The sequence below is a fragment of the Cyanistes caeruleus genome, chromosome 8 (genome assembly GCF_971803275.1).
Source record: "Cyanistes caeruleus chromosome 8, bCyaCae1.hap1.1, whole genome shotgun sequence".
NCBI lineage: Eukaryota > Metazoa > Chordata > Aves > Passeriformes > Paridae > Cyanistes > Cyanistes caeruleus.
This window is the reverse complement of record NC_141708.1, coordinates 24039491-24063352: the sequence shown is the minus strand read 5'-3', so window position 1 is coordinate 24063352 and position 23862 is coordinate 24039491. Positions and strand designations below refer to the sequence as shown.

General features: G+C 40.9%; 1 protein-coding gene across 19 annotated transcripts in view; it reads right to left on the bottom strand.

Annotated features, from left to right (window-relative positions):
- ZMIZ1 (zinc finger MIZ-type containing 1) overlaps window positions 1-23862 on the bottom strand; it is a 341851-nt gene that overhangs the window by 207360 nt on the left and 110629 nt on the right. For 14 of the 19 annotated variants that reach the window (XM_086899623.1, XM_086899610.1, XM_086899616.1 and 11 more), the window contains one exon: window positions 14929-15011. The gene's annotated coding sequence lies outside the window, so the exon portion shown is untranslated. Of the gene's footprint in view, window positions 1-11910; window positions 12082-14928; window positions 15012-16503; window positions 17486-23862 lie in introns of those variants that run through there. The other 5 variants (XM_086899614.1, XM_086899625.1, XM_086899612.1 and 2 more) reach the window with 4 other exon arrangements.

Sequence of the window (23862 nt, the reverse complement as noted above, 5' to 3'; positions counted from 1 at the left end):
GCTGCTGAGCCAGACCGTCTTTTCCCTTCCAGTCCCCTGTGACTGAGATGGAAGAATTACAGGACAGCACTAGCAGCTGCTGCTGCTGCCCCAGAAGCAGCAAGCCAAGGTCTCTGGAAAAATAATTGGGGAGGCGGGGGAAGGGAAGAAGGGGGACAAAGAAGTTGGGGAGGGAAAGGCATTGCCAAGGCTGGCAACACAAACAACACACTGCACCTTGCCCTCAAAAGAAACAATTGAGCTGGTATGGGCTTCCTTCAGTAGACACAAGACTCTTAAGCCATTATGAGACTTGAAAACACTACCAGTTTTTGATAAGGACTTTAACAGAATTAAGAAAGAGTGAGAAAAGGCAATATTCCTTCCAGTCCGATGCTTGCAGCAGTTTGCTCTCGAATCCTCTAAAAATAAAGCACAGTACAATGAGCAACACCCTTCCTTGCAGCTTCGTGACAGAGTCGTTCCATGGAGCACTCCACATTAGCACAGGCACAGTCTGCAAGTCAATTCATGTCCTGTCTGTCTCCTGTAAAACAGGGGTAGCCAAGTCCTTTCCCACATACACGTAGCCATGAAGATAAATAATTAACGACTCCAAGACATCATCAGTGTGAAAACACAAACAATTACCCATTTTTAGACAGATTTGAAAGCGGAATTAGTGGGAATTATGCCCATGTTTTAAAAAAAACAAACCTGCTCAGTGCAAAAATCAGCTTGCTTATGTATTTGGTCACCTAAGCAGTGGCTGAGTGCAAGGAAGCAACAACCATCTATGCTACTCAGCACACTAAATATAAAGCTCATCTCCACAGGGTTGAAAACCACAGATACGCTGACTGACCAAACCAAATCCACCCACATCTGAAAACCTGAAGTTCACACCAAAGCTTTCATGTTTCCCAGGGGATCTCCCGGGTTCAGGCTGACCTCTGGGGTCCCACTGAGTGGAACAGCAACATGCCTCACTCACTCCCTGTGAATGAAGAGCACCCTTTACAACAGTGACTTCCAGTTTAAACAGAAGAGACCTGTGAACGCTCATTTTCAAGAGTGATAATCTGTGAGACACAAACCGCACACGGCTCAGGTGTCTGTGTCTCACTCTTGCTTATACTAAGGAATTTCAATGCAAGACTGGTTCAGTGGACACTGCTTCATTTTCACAGCAGTGGCAAAAACTTCCAGATTAGCCATAGAAGAGATTACTTGAAGAAAACATTCAGCTATTCTGAATGAAAAAAGGAAACAAACACCACTGTCACCGCAACAGATGTACCTTTCCATGCCCTGTTTAGAAAGACTGATTTAAAAGATGTACATTCATAGTTTAATTCCTGTATGGGAGAATATGCTTCATTTTAAATATATAGCTTATCTTTTAATTGGAGGATCTCTTTTCATCCAGTATATTTGTTTACTAAAACAAAGAAAAAAAACAAACAAACAGGAGAAAGGAAAATATCAAAGCTGCTTCGAATTGCTCTCATACACATAAGCCAAGAAATACTTAAGGTCAGAAGAAAGTAGTGGTGGCTAAAACAGTTTGTATCGGTTTTGTTGTGTGTCAGAACCCCTCTCAAGATAAACTGAGAATGCTGTATACAAAACCAGCACCATTATAAGCAGAAACAGCCTTCCCTCAATGTTAGTATTTCACATTCATTTTGGGAAGCTAAGCTAGTGATTGCTATCTGAAGAAACAGCTTTTGATATATCATCAATTTCCTGAAGAACATATAAGTTTATTGAGCGGGGGTTTTCAGACTCTTATCTCATTCGATAGTATTATGCTTTACTTTTTAAATTTTTTTTTTTTTTGAAAACTGTAGTTAAAATATTGAGATGCCAGTAGAAGACACTTCCTCAAAATCTAACTACAGGTATCAGCTGCTAAGATTATCAGGGACTCAATCTGTTTAGAAGTTTTTGAATAAAATAAATAAATCCTTCCTCCCTGGCATATTAGAGCCTACATTGTTTCAAAACCCAGAGTATTTAGTCAAAGTACTTGTACACAAGTCTCAGATTGAATCCACCACCATATGAACTTTTAATACATATAGGAAAGAAGTTTCAGCAACATTAAACCATTTCTGCTGCAACAAATGCTTCAGAAGTCATGACTTCCAGGTGTTACAGTGATGATAAGGATTAGAACATACGTCCAGCATTTATGTCAATTTATAGCTGAGGACAAGGGTTAGATTACACAAAAGCCTCCAGTGTCTTCCTAGAAGTTTGAAGGAAAAGGGCAGGGTTTTTCCCTCCTTAATTCATGAGGAAGGATTTATAGAATGGCTTGGAATATTGCCACAAGACGACCAAAGTATGTGGTCTCAAAAGTCCCAGCATCACACATCTGGAAATGGAGAATCAATAGAGACCAATAAGTAGGGTACAGTGACAACTGCACCCGAAGCAGCCCATTTCTGGTAATGATATCTTGTGTCTCTAGGCTGAAAATATTAGCTATGGCAGGCCTCTTCCTCAGCAGCAGTTCTCTCAATGACATCTCAGACACTCAAATGTTATCTGAAGTTACTCATCTCAGTGACTACACTGTCTCTTTCTCCTCCCTCCTTTTTGACCCAAAGCTATTTTTGAGCTTGACCTTCTTTCAGTCCCTCCAGTTAGAAAAAAGCCTTTGATTTTTCTCGCATTTGGGATCAGGATGGAGAGGTAGGCACTATCCACTGTTCTTTGAATGCTTTTTGCTCTCCTTACATCATCTCTTTGACACTCATATTTATTTACCCACAATCCACTTGTTTCATTTATTTAACAGATACACCATACCTGTTACCTTTCTTCCCCTCTTGGCTGGGAGGCCTCACAACACAAAAACTAAAGAAAACCATCAACTTCATGAAAATTAATGCAGCAGGTAATTTTCCTTTGCAGTAAGTTACCTTGGTGTAAGTGGTTTTAGATCTACTAAATATAAACACATGTGAAAGTATTTAAGGCATTCTGTCATTCACTTCACTTTTCAAGACTGAGAAGTCTGAAGTTCAAGAACATAAGAAGCTTGTTTTGAAGACACTGTGGCCTTACCACACACACATTTTCATAAGATACTTGAAATCACAGACTGTGCCTGCATTTCACATTTCATAAACACACACACAGCTTCTACACTTGGGCAATTACTTCACATTTCATGCAAAGGGCATTAGAAATATGACACCTGGGCTCACACATTTAGCCTGAAGCTTCAGGCTGATAATCCACTTTGTGTGTGTATGTGTGAATGCACGTATTCCAAAAAAGAATACACTGCAAGCTTACAAAAGGAAGAAAGCAGACATACTGCAAAGTACAGCTCCTCCATCAGAGAGCATTACAGCTACAAATATTCTGCTAGCTTGTATAGTACATTCATGTTACTAGTAGTACAAATTTGGTTTAGATGTATTCATATCCAAAATAATAAATTTATTAGCTACAGAAAACAAATGCAAGATCTTCCCAAAAATGCTGGATGGAATAAAATTGTCATGGGTATATTCCTATACCACTATCAAAACTGAATGCAGTCCATTAAACTGTTTGCAGGAATCAAGCTACATTTTGGCAACAAAATGAACAAATGTAGTTGATTCCTTGGTTTCACGTATAAACCCAAAATGTTAGAGAACCAGGTGGTTATTACTCAAAATATTTAATAAAACATAATTTGGGATTAAAATCTACAGTCCTGCACCACACTGTGCATGAAGGGAATAAACATTAAAATGAAACTCCACCACAAACCCTATTTCTAAAATACTTTCAACTCATTATTGAGATTCATTCTGAACAAAGAATTTTCATTCTACAAAGAACTTGAAAGTGAACCTGATATCAGTTCAACTTTAAATAAACATTGACAATATTTAAAAATACTTTGACAATGGCTATTAAAAGGAAAGTTCTAGTTTTGCCAGACCTATTATGGAGGTTCCCTACTGAGGAACATAGTAATTTGCTGGCTGATTACTTTATAGTGTAATTATTCACAACTTATCATATACACATCATCTCATAAGATAATGTAGCTTGTCCTACAATCTTCCTATTTCCATGACCAGTCCTTACAAGAAGCTAGAGTCACAGGTTGGTCTGACAAGTTTCTGGATCAAAACAGTATCCAGCAATGCTTCAAACTGATGGCAATCAAAAAAAGTCACAACAGATTCAATGGCCAAGGACAGTGGAGCCTTGTCCTCCAGATGCTTGCCTTCAGTGAGATGGAAGGAAAAGGGGCTTTAGCTGTGTACCACCAGTGAGAGCAGCAGGATTACTTCAACTGAGAAAAGCAGATGTTGAAATATCTAAAACTTAGTGCAAAAAGTGTTGCAGCATCAGCAAAGTGGAACGGTAACATAAGCATCAGGCCACTATGTATTTCTAGTATGCATAAACTACAATACCCAGTATACAATATGCATTTGATAAACAACAAAGATCTGAACTTTATGGTATTGCTCACTGCTGCACCAGGATAACTAGTACATGTCCCTTACTTAGGAAAAGGAGTCCCAGAAAATTTCCATGTTAATTCACTTAACTAAATAGCTGGAATGAAAGTTCTCTTCACAAGCTTATAGCCTTATGGCTTCACACATACTTCCTCAAGACCAGAACTTACTTGTTGTGGCACATTAAAAGGAAAAATGAGACTGAAATCTATTTTTATCTACAAGCTTCTGGAGAGCTAGTATGCAGATGTACATTTCTTGTACTTGCATATGTAATCAATATTTTACATTTTCTATTTTTACTGTAAAATGACAGCTCACAGGAGTAACTGCTAACTGCACAGATCACTAGAGACACACTCTAGAGAGTTCTTCATCTGTGGACATTTTTCAGGAAAGCACACTGCCTTCAACTTTAAAAAATATCCAGTAGAAATGGTTGGACAAAACTGGCTTCTTGATACACGTTTTAAAACAAAAGCTGATGACAACCAAAGCCAAATCAAGATCAAGGGAGAATAGTCCTCAAAATCTAAATGGAAACTTTATCCTCTGTGAAAATAGCCTCTCTACATATAGAAAAATACAAGTTTAGGCTTTACCCTGAAAAAAGTAATAAAAAAAAAGAAGCAGAGGCTAAGGGTATTGAAGTAATTTAAAATACAGCGAATAATATTTGAAATGTTTTTACATACATGAAAGCAGTAGGAACAGAAAACATGCTATTGTGGGTTAATCCAGCCATCCCTCTAACTGGCTATTCTAAGCAGAAGATATTTATGTAGGCAGAGTACACGAGCCCAGCTACTACCTGTAGTTTGCTGCCTTTACTCCCCAGCAGCCAGTCAGACAGCAGCAGGAACATGTCCTTCCCTTCATGTCTGCTCATGGAGCTGTCGTCCACAGCCGTGTTTAACCTGCTGATCTGCCTTCCCAGCCTCCTGCAGCAGCAGGTCTGCCAGGTAAGGCAATTCTCCCACTGGCATAGCCAGCACTTCCCTAAAAATACCAGCCTTGCCACCACTCCCTAGTAAGATTTCAATGCTATCTTACTTGTCTTTTACAGGAAAGACCTGTAGAAATAATGTCCAGTTGTCCAGTATCCTCACCACTCCTTTGAGCACTGCTCTACAGCAGCCAGGCACATCTCTTGCCCATGAGACTTCTCTAAGAATTTCCCATCACATGGAGTTCAGCAAGAAGAAAACAGGTATTACCCTATAACAAATTGGCCCATCTTCTAGATTAGAGAACACAAAACTCTTCAAATAAGCAAACTGTTGTTGGGGTTCCCCCCTCAACCACTTGAAGCACAGAAAGATCACAGCCATGCATTCCATTTTTATGATGGCCACTCTGTTATCTGAAAAGGTTATGAACCCCTAACCAAACAGCATATTACGATTGCCATTCCTACCACTGAAAGATAATTTCAACTTCAGTTGTTGTCAATGATCCTTTTTTATTATTGTTTTTATTTTTAACAAATGTTCCCACCACCCCAAAAGCTGTAGTTTAAACAAAGTGAAGGAAAGACAAGGGAATACTGATGTGAAATTTGCTATTAGACAGCTAGGCTACTTGTGTGATGATTATCTGTTTCTCACAGCAAGAATGATCCAAAGCTACTATTTACATGTTTAAACTAACCCAGCCCAGTTTGTTTCTAATGGTGCACAGAATAATCATGTGAAATATCTAGCTAGCAAATCTCAATGGTAGCAGCTTCTGCCAGAGGCAGCAATGAGCTGCTGAGAACACATGCTTTTCATAGCCTAATACTCTCTCTAAATTCAACCAGAGCTGTCTGAATGATGACTACATTTGAAAAGAGGTATCAAAATCATTATGATGGGCCACACACGTGAATTTAGAATGAATTTGTAAAGGGGAGAGAGGCATTCATCTCCCTCAGTATATTCAGCCACAGGAGTGCCCCTGCCTCTTAGTGCTAGGGATCTACTCTGGAAACACCCACCTTGGAGCTCAGAACTTTCCATCATTCTGGACACCTGCTGACACCTGGCACAAAGGCCAAATACTTGAAAACCCCCCAACCCTCAGTACAGTGCTCTCTCACCAGCCATGTGAGCCATCTGTATCTATTACTCCCCTTCCCTTTCCCTCTCAGTGTTTGTTGGCCATGCAACTGGTACACAGGTGATGCACTGGGCTGAGACAGGGGAGGAACACTGGTGACCAACATGTCATTTATTTTTTTTAAACCACTAATCTACATATTTGGAGAAGCAAAGAAACAGAGAATATACGATTCACCCTTGACATTCTGCCAGATAACTTGAATCCTGTAAAATGCCCCCTAATGACCTGAATATAATACCATGGTGTTACAGTGTCACTTAAATACTGCAGGGTTCTTCCTCTGGCAGTGCAGTCTGCAGACTTAATATGTAATGTTACAGGATTATACTGCCACTAAAATATTACTTAGTGCTGCTGAAATTTCAAATTAATTCAGGGACCTAAATCATTTTTCAACTCTGCCTTTGCAGAGATACATTCCCCTGGTTGTTTCAGTAACAGTGATTTTAGAACTACAAGGTTGCTACTGTCTCTTCAAGGCTTGCTTTAAAAGGAGAAGTGGCCTCTAAACTGCCAAGCAAGTTAATGCAGTGATGCATGGATGTCTACGACTAAAAAATTAATTTGAGAAAAATGGGTTCAAATATTAAGAGTGCTCATAGCAATAGGGCTGATGAATCATTTTATAATTTAACAATAAATTAAGAGACTAGCCCAGTTTTCTCTATATTTATATAGATACACACTCCTATGTTCCCATCCACCACCACCCTCCTCCACAGACAGATGATTTCGTAATAATTCTTGATGAAGTAAATGATGCAACTGCTGGTAACTGATGAAACTGATCTTAGCCAGCTGAGGATGTGGCTTTCAAGTCATTCTGAGCTCTAGCTTTTCAAACCTAAATAAACAAACTTGAACTTTTTACAGCTCTGGGTTTCTTCTTCCTGAATAATTCCTGTTACTCATGAGTATCCTGTACTTTTAGGTAACTACAGCACTTCAACACTAAGATGGGCCAACCCTTGACACCGCATTGGAGCCAGTGTACACAATAACTAGCTAATATATGAAGTAAGAGAAGACAAAAACCAGTGGATGGGCTAATCATAAAAGCAAGCCCACATTCTATTCTGAATGTTTGCCCATTTTTTAACATTGTGTTTGGATTAGTTTCTGTTTCTCATTTAAAATACCAGGCTGCTCACTTCTACAGTGAGATTTCTTAAATCCGGGAAGCATTCCCAAGATGTATTGAAAAAAATCCCCAAACCAAAACCCCCACAAAAACAGTGGTAAACGAGAAACAAGATAGGGCCAAACACACAGTCTGAAAACAACTTGTGGCAGTGAGTCTAAATTAGGAATAATCAAACTTTCTCCTTATTAAAACTGCTACCTACTTCCTCATTCATTAACATTGTCCTTGTTTACACTTGCAGCCAGGCCAAAGATTTTTCCCCTCCCTCCAAATATAATTTCCTACTATTGACAGACATGTTCAAGTGCTGGATGTGTGTATGTCTACATGGCATACTGCAGGCAGAGGCGAGCCTTCCTGGCCAGCATCCAAGCCAGCTGTAAATGAGCCAGCTCCAAACTGGAAGCTGTGTAAGCACAATTAGCACAGCAGTAAGCCTGATCTAACACATCCTGCCAAGAGACCGAGCTTATTAGCTCGAGCTCAACACAATGCGAACGATGGATATGGGGCTTCTGCTTTGGCTCCTCACAGAATGTGGGCAGCTGAAGAGAAGCACATCAAGCTCATATCTGCCCACAAGACATGGTGTAAGTACATCTTCTCTTGGGGTATACCCTCTGCTGCAAGCACTAGGCTTTCCCTCTGCATGAGCTCCCAAAATACTCTGACTAAGCGCTGTGAGCAGATGGAGCGAACAGAGGTCTCCAGGTGAGAACTTCTGAGGCAGTACAAGAAAAGACATCAAGCACCAAAAAGGCCAAAGGGAGAGGTGAGAGAAAGGCAGAGCAAAGCACTGCAAGACTCTAAAAACTGATAAAGAGCACTCCACTTCTGGCTCCTATCACGTCCAGAACGATAATGACCAAAAACCATTACCATACTGTAGATGTTAAATGGGCTGTGCACAGGTGCTCCCACCAACAAAGAATTCACTATTTTTGGTGGACATTTGAACAGTCCAAAAGAGGAATGTGCTCAGAGAAGGAAATCTGTTATCAAACCGGGACCCAAGAAACCAATGCTCCCCTGGTGCCATAGTTTTTATTACGGGAGCAGTTATGGTCTAGTGTTGGCAACAGTTGTATGATAAACTTATAAATTCAGAGCAAAATAAGACAAAAATCAAAAGGTAGCAATGAAAATCATCAGGGGAAAAAAAATTAAAGGCATATTTTAAGAAGAGCACCTGAAGAGACTGGAAATGTTTACATTAAAAAGGACAACAATAAAATGGTCATTGCTAAACTCTATTTAGCAGAAACCAACCTAGAGAAGTTAGTGAGCTTCTGCCCACGCAGAAAGAGAGCACATGGGCAAGAGGAAATTCCATTGAAGTGCCCTAATCAAAGGCAACAAAGAAAACACCTTATTCAACACATAATTATTTTGTTGCATGCTGTGTCAACAGACTGTTCTGTAGCAAACACTTAGTATCTTTGGAAGGTGGAGTTCATGCCTGTTTTCTTTTTCCTCCCACTCCACTGTGAAGGAGTATTTTTAGCTTTCAGTTTGAGCTTTCTGATGTATGGGACAGGTATAAGCAAGAGAGAGAAGGGACCCCACAAGGTGTGGCAGACACACTCCTCCACACATTCAGATTCTCCAGATTAACTAGGTTTATTTTGACTTCTGAGATTTTTAGATTACATTGTGTATACGGAGGTTTTCCACTACTTGCTACCTTCAAATATTTTCTTTGAAAAGGCTTAGTTTGATCTGTGGTGAAGACTACACATTCTCAGCAGAGTACAAGCAGTTTATATGCTTGTCCCTGTCCCTTGCCTGATCCATCATCAGTTTGGGTTATATACCTGCTGGCATTTCACACGGAATTTCTCACACTCTAGTAACACAGATCTCAGTCATATGTATCTTTACAATTCAAGGCAGCATTTGAATCACTGATACTTGCTTCAAAGGAGTGCTTTTCTTCCCTTTTCCCTATCCTTTCATAAATTTCTAAAAACATGACCAAATCAAACCAAATGAATCACACCAGGTTAAGAGACACAGACAAAAGAAAAACTGAGAGCTGAGATTACACTTGTGCTGTTCTTTTGTCTTGAGAAGGAAATAATTTTCTCTCTCTTCCCACTTGAAGGCCTGAAAAAGAAAGCTACGCTGTCAGAAATATCAAGGCCTAATAAAATGTGTGAAAATCCAGTTATACCTTGAACTCACCAACTTCAAAAAGGTGAAATAGAGAAATGTAGTTAAATACTGTTCGGTACGAAACATTTAAAAATATGCAACAGTATGATTATTTAAGGTTAATTTAACCTTATTTAGATTTTTCAGTCATTTAAAAATACATATATAACCATCAACCGTTGCTGAGACTGCAACAACTGTTCTGAAGGAGGATATCAATTTACACACACATCTATCTAAAATATACAGTATACATACATGCAGGATATAAAATTCAAATAACTATTTGATCCCTTTACTTACACATACTTTCAGTGAAAAGACAAAAAATCTTGGCTTATAAATCAGCTGATCTAAAATACCCTAAAAGAACACATAACAGTCGGAAGAGAACACTGAGGAGATAAACACGATTAAGGGAAAAAGGGAGGTTAGAGAAGTAAAATATTTGCCAGTTAGCTCTGAATACTTTTGTATTGAACAAAAATAAATACCCAATCTGTGTATTATTTATTTTGGAAATACTTCTTTGCAGAGAGGAATGCAAGCTAGCATCCTTTATAAGGCCATAAGAATCTTGTACCACCATAAAGCAGGTCTAGTACAGGATACAGCAATCTCCCATGGAGTGACATGATAAACAGAATCCTTGAATACTGATTTTATTTGGTCTCCCTTCAAAGCAATACTTACTTAAAAAAAAAGAAAAAGAGAAAAGAATCAGAAGCCATCTGCCAAAGGAAGTACCTCAGACTAAAAGACCTGTCTACACTCACTATGTGTACATTGCTTTTTGTTTAGACAAAGTAAAACCAGGATGGATTGCAATGTATCTGCAGAAGGTTCTTCTATTTTTAACTAATACTGTCCTGCCAGTATCAATTCATCCAGATAGAAAATCCTTCATTAAAAATATAATTTACTTTGGTTGCTTTCCACTATGTTGAAGTGACATCTTTTCCAACCACTGTCAAAGGCCATTAGGAACACAGAGCTTCTGAGAACAAGTTTCAACCGTGACTCCCATTGGCCTGCCTAAACAAAAGTTTTCTTAGGAAGACTTTGGAATCCTTAGATGGGAAGGGGCAAAGGCAAAGGGCATGAAAAATATTGTTTGGATATACATAGTATCATTACAAAATTATAAGAAATCTTTGCAGTTTCATACAGGCACTAAGTGAAAAAACAGTGAAACATCCTAAGAAATGAGACAGAACACTGGAACATCTCCCAGAAAAAAGGAGGAAGCTCTTGTATACTATTTCTGCTACCTAAATATGTGGAATTATTCACCTGAAACTTTGGGTGCTACAGCATTTTACTAAAAAGTAATCACTGAAGACAACTCAAGCAAGAGGTTACCAACATTTTACTCAGCAATACACACTTCTCTGTCCAGCTGGAAAAAAACCCCACATATACAAGCTGATAAGCTCAAATTAAAACACAGTTTGCCTTTGGACTCATTGCTTACTTTTACAAAAGATGACTTATGTATACCAGAGCATTTATATTTAAGCCAATATTTGAAACTATGTTTTTCCCTACAAATTACAGTACAATAATTTCAGAACAACTTCTGAGCTTCATTCCATTCCCTTCTCAATCAGCTGCTCTAGCTAGAGACCAGTAGAGTAGGAGTCAGACAATGTGACAATCTGTGGCAATCAGACGTCACAAAATATTGAAACAAAACCTAAGATGCACGTTATTAACATAAATGACTGCAGACTTCATACATTTCAACACTAGGAAAATATAATTCCATAATTAGTCACACTTAAAGCAAGAATTCAGAAGTTCATTAGGGGACAGGAGAAAGGAGTGAAGAAGCCCTGTCAAAGTGCAGAATCCAAGCCCTTGCTCAAGATCTACCCATGCTCCTCCTCAAAGTGCCACTTTGGGGCCTGAAGTTGGGAAAAAAACAACTCTCCTGCTTCACTCTTAAAAGAGAAGCTCAAACACAAACTATGCTGCCTTTTTGTAACTTCTGATGCAATAAATCGTCTGATTCAGCAAGAAGCCTTTCTTGATATGGTTATATACCTCGCAATGTCCTGAGCAGCCTCCTGGAGTACACAGGCTCATTGCTGGGGGATTTTTCACAAAGGCAATCTGGAACAAGCAGCTCCTATCTCTGGCCTTTTGTTACCAGCTCCGGTTGCACTGCCTTTGCCCCACCCCTCTGGTAGTGTCAGGACAGCTTCATGGTGCTGTGCAGAGAAGGGACTTGGTTCAGCTAAAAATAGCCCATTCATCCTCCCCCTTCCTCCCCCCCACCATTTTTGCCAGGTTATTTTTAAAACAGATACGTTCTCTGCCCTTGTTCAACAGGCAGCTTGGCTGGAAGGGGAAGGGAGGAGGAGAAGATGCAGCTTTGCCAGCCCAGGCTGTAAGAGGGACTGCAGGGTCCCTTCAGCCCACCTTGCCACTAAGCCATCACATATCCATGGCATTACAGAGACACAGAGATCCTCATAATCCCAGTTTAGGCTGGTGTTTGCAAAGTCTGAAAAGGAGCACGTACTATTCCTACAGTTAGATGGAAGAGGTTTGCATAATCTTATCCCTCATATCCCAGGAGCCAGAACTAATTCTGTGCTTTTCTGATTTGACTGGGGGATTCTATGCCACCACAGCAGGACTTAGGAAATGGCTCCTCGCTGTAACCTTGTCTGAGTGCTCATCTTTTGTTTGCATTACTCTGCCTTGCAAGATGACAGCTATCAAGTCAGATTACTGAATGCCACTCACAGTGACACATGCCAAAAGTAAACCATTAAGACCGTCTAAATAAGAGCCAGGCTTAATATGTAGGTTTCCAGGTATTATATCTAGTAAGATATAATTCTAGACAAGTTCAGCAATTAAAAAGAAATATTAAATATTTTAACGTAGCTCTTAAAATTCACTGGACTAATAAAATAAAAACTCTTCTGAATTCCTAAAAGAATCCTACATTTCAAGTGCAATGAATTTAGGCTGTCAAGGGGAAAAAAAAAAAAAAAAAAAAAAAAAAAGGTTGGGGGAAAAACACAGCAATTTTTTAAAAAATCTCCTAAGCCCCACTGTTTTTTCTGTGTGTTTATGAAGCCTCCGGAAATACCATGGCAAACATTCCAGCTCTACAGCAGTGAGGCCACGTGACCCAAAGGCACAGCAAGGAACTTCTTTCCCAAGTTTCCTTATGGCAGAGGAAAGCAATTTTTATTTTATTTTTGAAAATGAGGATCCAAGTCTAGGGAAATCTCCAGGAAATTTTCAAGAGTACAGTTTTGAAAACAGAGTGTTTCTTAATGTAGTGGGGTTTGGTGCTGTGTCTCCTTTTGTTATTTATTTGTTGCATTTCTATGCCTGTACATACTACTTTTGTTATCTAAGACCATCATCTTAGACCTATATTCAGGGATCATTAAATACAGTATACCACTTAAGTCATCTCTAAAAACTACTTGCAATGTTCTCTAAATCTTCTGTTAAAGTTAAAATCAGTACTGCTGTATCTCTTAATATAGCCATGATCTTTTCCTGGCAAAAATTATGGCACTTAAATCCTCTCCCCATTCTTGTCTTTCAGGATTATTTCAGCTAGCACTATTAATGAGAGCATTTATGCAAACGAGCTTTGCTAAACTGTATGAAAAAAAAAAAAATACTCAAAACCTGAACCTGAGTCACAACCATGCATTTTTACAAACAATCATGTGTACATGCTTGGAAGTAACTGAAATGTAGGAGTATTGATGAATCATAATGTAATAGGTGAGTATCAGAAATTTGTGGTTGTCTGAAAACAACATAAAAGAAAGCATTGGGAAGGAAATCAGTCCTGCAGTAGAAATGCACAGCAAATGGCAGGCACTCACCACTAACTTGCTTTGTAACCATGTCAGAAATGCTTCTAATTATCAGAGGTAAAAGAGGGATGGCATTTCTGCTGGAAGCAAGTTTTACACTTCAGTCTTTCCTTTCCCTTCTCTTTCAGCCTATAAATATTAGTCTTACACATTTTCCTCCCATACAGCTCTTGAAAAGGTTGAGTTTTTCAAGGCTGAGAGCAGACAGAAATGTTCATCAAGAAATGCCTTGAGGTCAACTGTCTGTAACTCATCAAAGTGCAGCACTGAAAATATGGATGAGGTGGATTATATGAGCATGGTAAAGCAGATTAAAATAATAATAATAATAAAAAAAAATCTATGTTCTGATGATCAGTATCATTTTTTCTTTTTCAGTTCTGCTCCTCCAGTGGTGATGGTCACAGGGTACTGACTCACCCCCTAATTTCAGGTGCATTCAAAACAACTACAGATTCATGGAAGTGTCTCTAGTGCTATTTCCCAATATATGGAAATGGCACTGGGGTATGACAAGGAGCAAAAATGGAGATGACCCACACAGCAGTGTAAGGAGAGGCAGCTGGTCCACAAGAAAATGATGATGTAGGCCAAATTCTTGAAATGCACTGACCTGCACTGAAAATAAGGCAGAGATGAGCTTACCTATATATTATAAAATACTTTAAAGTATCTAAAATATCCAAAAAGCAAAGGACAAGCAGCAACAGAACAAGTCTGCAAAGATTATTTTTCTTAAGTGAAGGGGGAAACAGAAACCCTGGAGTGCCCACTCTGTGCTTTTTTAAAAATTCTGTACAGCAGCTAGACATAAGATATTGAACACATTATTGAAACTACTGTTCACTTCTACTCAGGGATTTCTGCTTAGTTTATTATAAATGCACATTTATTGGCAGCAAGTAGAACATATTATTGCTGTGTTTTATAGCTCAAATGGCTCACGCAAAGAGTAATTTGTTTGTATTCTATATCAGGATCAATATTGTACCAGGGATAGCCTGAGGAATGTTTATGCTGAGGGCTTTGCTTGCAGTGTTTTGTTGTTGCAATCAATTGACCAAACAGGGCTGCTTCTTAAAACAACAAATAAACTATGATAGTGACCAGATCAGCCATTCAAGCATCAAACATGACACAGTGTCTGGAAAAAGAATGAAAGCTCACAAATGTTTTTACTGCTTGATGATACACACAGCTTTCCTACCTGAATATTTTCCACTGGCCTTTCTTCCTCTCAGTAGCTGGGGGCTGTTTCCTCAATGCCCTCACATAACAAGATCCATTTTCCTGCAATAAAAATACAGACACATCATGCTTCCATTCTCCTGCAGAACACAGCAGCATTTGAATCAGCTCAGTGAAAGGACTGAAATGAATTAAGAGCATTTAGGAGTCCAACAACCAAGGCAGGAGGACCAGATCTGAAGCTGGGCTGGGGTTCCAGCCCAGCTCCTGCCATCCCCAAGTTTTTGAGCCTCACTCAGCAGTTTAAGTTCTACAGGTTTTCATGCCTGTAACAATGAAATGAGGAAAAGATAATGAGAATTCTGTTGAGGTTTATATCAAAATTTCCTGAGCCAAATGGCAATTTTTTTTCAGTTAAAGGTCATGCTGAAGTCTCTTTTATTCTCTTTATGAAGGGTACTCACTGACTGTTGGGAGGTAAGTGCCATTAAATAAGATAAACCAACCCCCAAACACTGCTTAAGAAAACACACCAAACTACCTCAGAACCACCATCCTCTCTGCAGCAAAACAAAACAAGTTTATGGATTACACTGGCACAGCACTGCAACTTCTAGGAAATGTTTTTTTAATTATAAAGAAAGATTGCAAAGGGAGACGGGGGAATGTTTATGGGTAGTCTGTATTTTGTTACATTCTGTTTCAGCAGGCAAGACAAGGTGTCCTTACAGCATTATACTACCAGGCTCCCAAACTCAGCAAACACTGAGAAAAGTAACACAGTAACTACATTTTGCCTCTCTTTTGACTGACTTCCAAATAACTTCCATACAAAAAAAAAAATCCCATTAAACATGAAAAAGCACATACTACCGAAAAAAGAAAAAAACAACAATGACAAGGAATACCACAGCAAAGCCCATACAATTTGCAACCAATCCAGGTTCCTCCCCAACGACCAGCTGTGGGAGCAGACACCTTCATCACAACTCAAAGGATACAAAAGTCACAGGTGACTTTAAAAAAATGCAGAAGAAAAGCCTCAAGTTATTACAAGTACCTTGTTAGTTGCATTCAATGTTTGTTCTGCAGCCATATTTATCCTTTTCACTGGTAATTCACAAAGAATAAAAACATGACTGAACACCTTAGAAACAGTCATCCCACCCCAACATACCCAGTGTCACCGAGGGACTGTCTGCTTCATACAGGGGATGCTGCTGGTTTTCTTGTCTCACAAAAGGCAATTTTAGAGAAGTTACAATATTGACAAGCACCCTGGGTGCTTGACTGGCTTTAGGGCCTCACTGAACTGTTAATGTTTTTGCCTAGAATGGATTTATTCTCATCCCCAAGTTTTCCCCAGTGCTTTTCTCCTGCTTACGAAAGGCAGAAAAAACATGTTAATTGATTCAAATTTAGTATGTGTTAACATTACTTTCTTAGCTAATGCAGACTGGTCTTTAATAAAGTTGTAATTAGTTATTTTAGTTTGCTTCTCCAAAGGAAAAACTTCTTTTCCTGCCCCAAGATCTGGGTACCATTCCAGGTGTAACTGGATTGGACTTTTGTCAGATCAGGCTGTAGCACTTACCTGGACAATTTTTGTCTCTCACTCGTCTCTCCTGGACTCTTACTTCTAACACTGCATTTGTGCAGCTGCATGGTTAGCTGGAATGGGGGAACTAATTTCCTTCAGTACGTTGTCTCATAAACAGCTGTGCCAACACAGCCCAGGGAGCAGGCCCAAGCCAGGAGTGATCAGCCATCAGGGCAGAGGGTAGGAACAGAGGCTGCTTAAACCAGCTTGAACAGCACTGCTGCAGTGCACAAACCCCCTCCTCTGTGCTTTATTCTGCCCATCTGTAAAACTGGCACCACAGTTCCTACTTTGCTTTATAAAGCACCTCTTAAAATCAAAGGGCTGTCCATTAACATTTCTGTCAATTCACGTTACCGACCACCCACCCCTTTGACAAACCTGGTCCAGGCTGATTTTAGGACACTGGCACCGTCCCCACCGGCATCTGCTCCCTGGTTTCCCCGCACCAGCTGCTCAGGGGCTGCACAATGTCCCCTCCAGCCCCCCGGCCTGCTCCGTGCCCCCACGCCAGCCCCAGCTCTGCCAACACGCTTCTCAGGGTCCTGCTGGGAACCGCAATCAGCTTCTAAAAATAAAATCAGCTTCTTCAAGCCCGGTCCCTTCTCACATCCTGTTTCTAGAGAGATCCCCTAAACAGTCTCACTGGCAAAGTTCAGGGGTAGCGGGCTACACCTGGAAATGCCATTAGGAGGTAGAGAAGAAGCGTCAGCCGGAAAGCCCTTACACCTGGCTGGCCTCAGCCGCCCTTTCCAGGTGAGCTCTAAGCCTTGCTGCGGCACAGTAACTCGCTGCTGCACCATTCCCAGCCTTCTCCCCCGCCGGCACAGCCGGCTCCCGGCCCGAGCGGACCCTGGGAAGCAGCGAGTCCTTCCCTGCACGCAGGGAGCTGCGGGCCGGCAGCGGGGCAAGGGCGGGAAGCGGAGCGCTCCACACCCAGCGGGGGCAGCGCAAAAACGCACCGGGCTTTTCGCCCGCGGATGCTGGTTTCGGCTAGGCAATGCCGGACACTCACTCTGCGCCAGGCTGCCCCCACAGTAATGTGTGTGCGGTGCATTACAGGTGCACCACAGGCAGGACTCCCGCTTGGATCAAAAATCAGCTCCGGGAGAGGGAGCCGAGCGGGACAGGCCGGGAAGGGGCTGGAGCCGGGGGGAGGAAGGAGAGGCCACACAGCAGAGCTGCCAACGCCAGCGATTTTATCGTGTCCCCTGCAGCACTAGGAATTTTTCCTAAAGACAGCTCTCCAAAAGTCTCATCATCACATAAAAATTTCAGCTTTCAGCTCTTTGCTTTTTTTTTTTTTTTTTTTTTTTTTTTTTTTTTTTAAGCGATATATTTATCTCTAGGCTTCCAAAGTTCAAAAGCAAAGCTGTAAAAATAAACTCCAAAGATTTAAAAAAACCAGCAAAAACAATACAAGAATCCCCATAATTTGTTGTCTGTACATCATGGGCAAAAGGATCCCCACTCAGGGTATTTAACATAATTTTACTTTATTTATTGACATTTAACACACTATTAATCATTGTTTCAGAAATTGAGAAGGGGGAAAGAAAGGAGACTAAGCAGTTCAGCAACCACTGAGGGGAACTCTGTTCCTGCAGCTTCCCAAGGGTCAACTTCACTCAAACACCTTTCTTAGCCTAATTCCCCTGGTTTGTGCCATGCCTTCCCCTCAGCCCATCCATGCCTTTGGTGAGGCCACAGGCACACAGCCAGCCGCGGGTGTGTCCTCAAAGCCTTCTCTGTCTGCTCCTCTTTGCTACTCCTCGCTCCTCCACTCCATTTCCCTGTCCAGGCTGGACTCCTCCTGCCCAGGTCCCAGTCTCCCCCAAGGATGCCCTTGCTTTGGCCTCAGGTGGCCACAGCCCTCAAGAGTGACCCTCCCTGCCTCAATGCCCCCACCCCTGCAGCCCCTGCTCATAAACCCACCAATTTTGGCCCAATATACTACATAGTTTCAACATTTCTTCTTTTTAACATGGTGCTCTGTTTCTTAGTAATTTTGCCGAAATTAATGGAATATATATATATATACACAATAAGGGAAACACCCAGAGCAAACTGCGCATTACAAATCTTAAAATTAAGGTATATAAAAAATACTGTAAGGGGGAACTGGAGGAAATCCAGTAGGGAAGTAACAAGGAGTTCATCTTTAAACCTCCTAATCTCAGCTGTATCACTGCAATCGACTTAGGTCAAGCACAAAGAGCTTTCTCTGCTTTCTCATCATATCCTGGTCCCACCTGGTGCCTGCCAGGTTTTAAGATACAAGTTTATGATAGATCTCTCTGGACTATCATAGATAGTCCTGGAATTCTGCTTCTTGTCCTCAGCCTTACCCTCTGTGGAAAGCAAGAGTGACCCCCAGGTATCTGTCTATACCTCAGCACTCAGCCCATGCTGGACTTACATAACTGTAAATAAATCAATCTCTAAAAGTAATCAAGAGTAAACCCTTCAGTTTCCATACACAAAATATCACTTGGACTCCACATACCCAAACAAAAATGAAGAGATAGCAAATAGAAAACACCCAAAGAGCAATACTTGGAAAACAAAAATACTGCTAGGATAGACAGTTAAAGAATGTTGTACAATCTTCCTATGGAAATGCACAAGGCAGGTGCATTTTAGGGCATTTTCCTACTTTCACAAATTACTTCGAAGTTCCAGCATTATTCTCCTTGAACTGCAGAACATGTTCAAACTCAAAATTCCTGTAAAACCACAGCATGTCAGCAATCCCAACTTCTCATTTATCCACAGCTGTAACTGGGTCATAAGTGAAGAACACGAAGTGCTGCTCTTCCTAAATAAGCTTACTGGTCAGCAAGCATACTTCTGCTATGTGAAAACATTAACAAACTTCTACAGAGAGTTTAACTGTTATGTGCAGCCCTTATTAGGTATCACAGCCCTCTATCAGGACTTTCTAGAAACTTGGGCTTTTCTGAAATTCTAAAGCAACTCAACAGTGAGTGTATGTCTGATGAGCATCAGATGCCATCTACACTGACAAAGAGTTTATTAAACTAGCCTGCTTGTTTAGTAAAAGAAAAGCAAAAAATGTTGTTAAACTAAGCAGCGCAAAATAGGTGAGGGTTTTGGAGAGGAAAGAAGAGAGACAGAGAGAGACTAATGTCCATGCAAGGTTGGTGTGTTCTTTCCTGGGCAGAGACAGAACAAGGGAGGAAAGTAAAGCTGGGAAGATCTGTGCAGAGGGAAGCAGGACTGCAGCTTCTGACAACTTTCAATTTTGCCTGCACCTAGACTTGGTCCTCAGTAATCCTTATTAAAACAAGAACCAAAAAACCACACAAACACACCATACCAAAACGCAGCAGCCACGTGGCTGTAAAACACAGACATTCATCTGATGGAACAGACAGGATACACACGTCTTCCAAACACAAGTAGCAGAAAGCCACAGAAAGTGGCCAGGCTGCACTGGAACCTGCTGGGTGCCTCACCTGGCAGCACCTAACACATGCTCCTCCCTGCCCCAGCGAGCCTGGAGTCAGCCTCCTGCCTTCATCCCAGCGGGGCTCCTCCTGCCCTGCAGAGCCCCAGGAGAAGCCAGCAATCCTCCTTTTCCTCCTGACACCATTTGTTCCCAAAATAGAAGAAGCAGGTTCTCATAAGGGGCTGCTGCACTCAACAGCGCAGCCACTCAGACACTCGGTCAAACCGGTGGCTCCTGTATCACACCATTACTACAACCAGTCCTCCTGGGAGATTTCTCAAGCTCACCCTGTCAGGCAGAATGCTACAAGGGTACAGCAAGGTAAGAAAGAATCACAGTAATCAGTATGTAAATTTTGCTTTAGTTTTTTTCCCCATCTTCTTTCTCACCAGTGTGTAGAAACAGTTTTGTTTATTTAGTCATCATTTTCTCCATTAGTTTTCCCAATTTAAAAAAAACAAGCAACTACCTTTAGTTTTTTCTCTGCATAAAAAGAAATTAAAGCCTTATCAAACTTGTGTTTCACATTATTTCAAAAAAAATGAAACACATTTTCTCAGCTACAGAAAGCCATGCATTTGCAATTTCCTTATTTTGAGATGGAAAGGTCCAGGTTGTTGTCATACCCTACTCATTTAAGGATTAATAGGAGCTGTTTGCAATATCATGATCTCCAGTTTAGAACAACAAAATCATTTTATTCTCCCAAGTTGTCCCACAAAAATCTAATTACAGAAAGAACCGCTTTTCCAATCCTGCTCTCTTTTTCAGGCTGCATCTAAGATGGGTCCAGTGCACCTGAAAATATGGGCATGAGGAGGCCAAGACTGCTGTAGTCTTGTCACAGCCCTGGAAACCCTCAAGCCCCTGGGGCAGCGCTGCACCCCACCTCCCTCCCAGCCGCACACCCCAGATTTGAGGGGCTGCACGTGAGTCAGTAGAATAGATCAGGGGTTTAAGCAGGAACAAGGAAATAGGACTAGGAGGACAGGCATTTCAGCATATCTTCATGAAACTATAATCTGGTGGAGGTGGCTTTGGCCCAAGCTGAAATAAGAAAGATTTGGTGTGGCTGCCCCGTGCAAGGCAGTGCAGGCTGCTCCCTCTCCAGCCCAACCGCAGCCGGCCAGCTACAGTCAGAGCCAGCCTGGGGCTGATGGACCCAAACCCACGGAGCTCTGCAATCATCATTGCACAAGTGACCATGGCAGTCACGGCTCCTCCCCAGGCTGCAGCAGCCAGCAGCACATTAGACTGCATCTGCTGGGAGCAGAGGACCGAGTTGCCAGCTCACAGGCGTAGGATAACGAGCACTATTAATCTTGGCTTAAACGGAACCATTGTTCTGGAGATTGGACATCTCTTGTAAAATCCCATTATTAGAGACCATTTGCCATCTATTTCCGTAGAAACTTTTTTAGTGTGTTTTGTTCTATTTTAGAAAAAAAAATCCCCTTCCCTTTTCCTTAAGTCCTATTGTACTTACAGAGCCTTAAACAATAATCCACTCAAGCACAACCATGGAAGTGGCTTGAGGGAACAAAAGCTGCTTCTGGCATAGCCAGTGCATCTGACTCTCCCTGCATACAGCTGCTTGTGTAGCCCCTGCAGATTTGCAGAGCACCAGCAGCTACTGATTTCCTTCTGCTCCTCCTGTGTGTTGGATACAAAATAAACAGTAAACATGAGGAGTCTGCTCAAATTACACTTGCAGCATCAGCTAAGGGCGCAGGTGAGTCACAAGCAAGTTCTGCAGCCTATCTTGCTAAAGGAATAGGGAGAAGACTGACCTTAAAAGAAAGCAGTAGGCATGAGTAAGACAAATTAAAAAAAAAAAATCTAACTCCAGGGAGACAAGGCAGGGGAAGCAAAGTGTCTCAGGCTCTGCTAAAGAAGATTATTGCCACATCTAGCAGTTAGCACCCACCCAAGTAGAGTGCCATCAACTTAATTCTCAAATGAGACTAGCAGAACAGCGAGACAGGATTAGACATGCTTGTTTCTAACAATTCTTTGCTCTCTCTAGTGGTATACTATCAGCACAGCATTGGCATCAAAATTACTACCCTTCAAAATGTGCAGAGCACATTTTTTAATTTTACGTGAGGCAGTTATGTCATCTGGGGTTATTTATTTTTTAATATAAAGTGGTATAACATATTTAATCTGTTTTGAGAAAAGAAAAAATTGATTTAGTGAGTGGTTCAAGGCTCTCCCTGGAGACATTCAACCACACTCAGAAATCTGGGTATAAGTTGAGACTTCGCTAAAGTAATTTTAATTGTAGGTCATAAGAAATGTCAAGATATAAACCACCAAGGAATACTAAAAATTAAGCTATCATTTCTGAGAGTAACAAATGTCTTATATTTGGCAGTAGAATAATTTTTAGACTTTCACAGCATTACTGCTTAAGAACAGTAGCTTTTTACTTTTACAGAGTAAAGGGCTTAGAACTGCACGCAACATTTTGCTGGGGGGCAGAACCCAAAACCTGCATAAAGCAAAAAATACTGGAGTGAAGGAAACGTACACCACCACAAATAAAAAAGTAGAGTTTTATCTTTTCCACTTTATTCCACTACACCAAACATCTTCTGTTAATAAACAAGTTTTGGTTTGTTTTGGTCTGAAAATGTTCCTCCCTATGCATTCTGGAACAGAGTTGTGTGTACAGTAACACCTATGTGCAAAAATGGAGCACCAAAGTGAGGAAAGCTGCTTTTTAAGAAAACTTTAAAAACAAACAAACAGAAACCCACAAAACCTTAGACCACTTCTAGATCTTTGTGCCCAGGTTTTGCAAGGCAAAACTCTTCATGTTTTCTTAGCTAAAAAGTGATTCTTAAACTGGTGTTTTCCTGTAGAAGGGACATCCCGACTTCTGCATTTTTGAGCTGGTTCCCCCATTTACTAAATCCCTTTTATAGAATTTATCTGAAATCTCCAAAATTTTCCTCAGCCCACTTACCTCAAACAACAGTGATAAGAGGGCTCTGACCTTAGCAGATCAAAGTGAAAACCCCTCTAGTTTAACCTTCTGAAAACGAAGGAAGTTAAAAATTAAGTGTGTTTTCAACACCAAAGAACAATATATGAGAGCTCGTACTAAAGTATCTAAAGAAAACATGTAAAAACCATTTCATTCTCCCACATTCTCCAATCTGAAAGCTAAAATTTTGGTCAGCAACGTAAAATCAGGAGCAGGTTTTTTTTTTTTACCATCTCTGCCTAATATCCTCTTAAACTCAATCAACATACAAATCTCTTTTCCTGCCCTTACCTTGCACTCACGGCAGTGGAGATGAGAAGGCTATTTCCCTGCTTTTAGTTAAATCAGAATGGAACTCACCAGTGAACAGCAATTTGAACAGAAAGCAGTTCAAGTGATGTGAACACCCATATTAAGGGAAACAAGCTCATGTATGTGGAAGGAAAATCAAAAGTAATTTAACATTCTATATTGCTGCCAGTCAACTCAATTACGAACAGCTATTTTGTTGGGTTTAGCCACTGTCCCTAGCAGGTGTGCCAAGACTTATGGGTGAAAATTCCATTTCTCTAAATGCAAAGGTAGGCATTTCACAGAAGTTTAAATCTATCCTCTGCCAAGTCCATTTTCTTGAATGCCGTCACATCAGCTCTCTGAATACCCTAACCACCCTCTTCTGTGATACTAAACACGGTGTATATCCAGCCCTGTGTCTGCACAGGGTGCAGCAGGGGGGCTATTGCCTGCTTTGCCTGCCTGAGTGGTGCTGTCATGGCAGGGAAGTGAAGGGCAGGAAAGCTGCAATACTATGACCCAAATAAGATGCAGGCAAACACAATTTTAGACATCTAAGCCTTTAATGCAAATTAATGTCATAGCAATAAAAGCT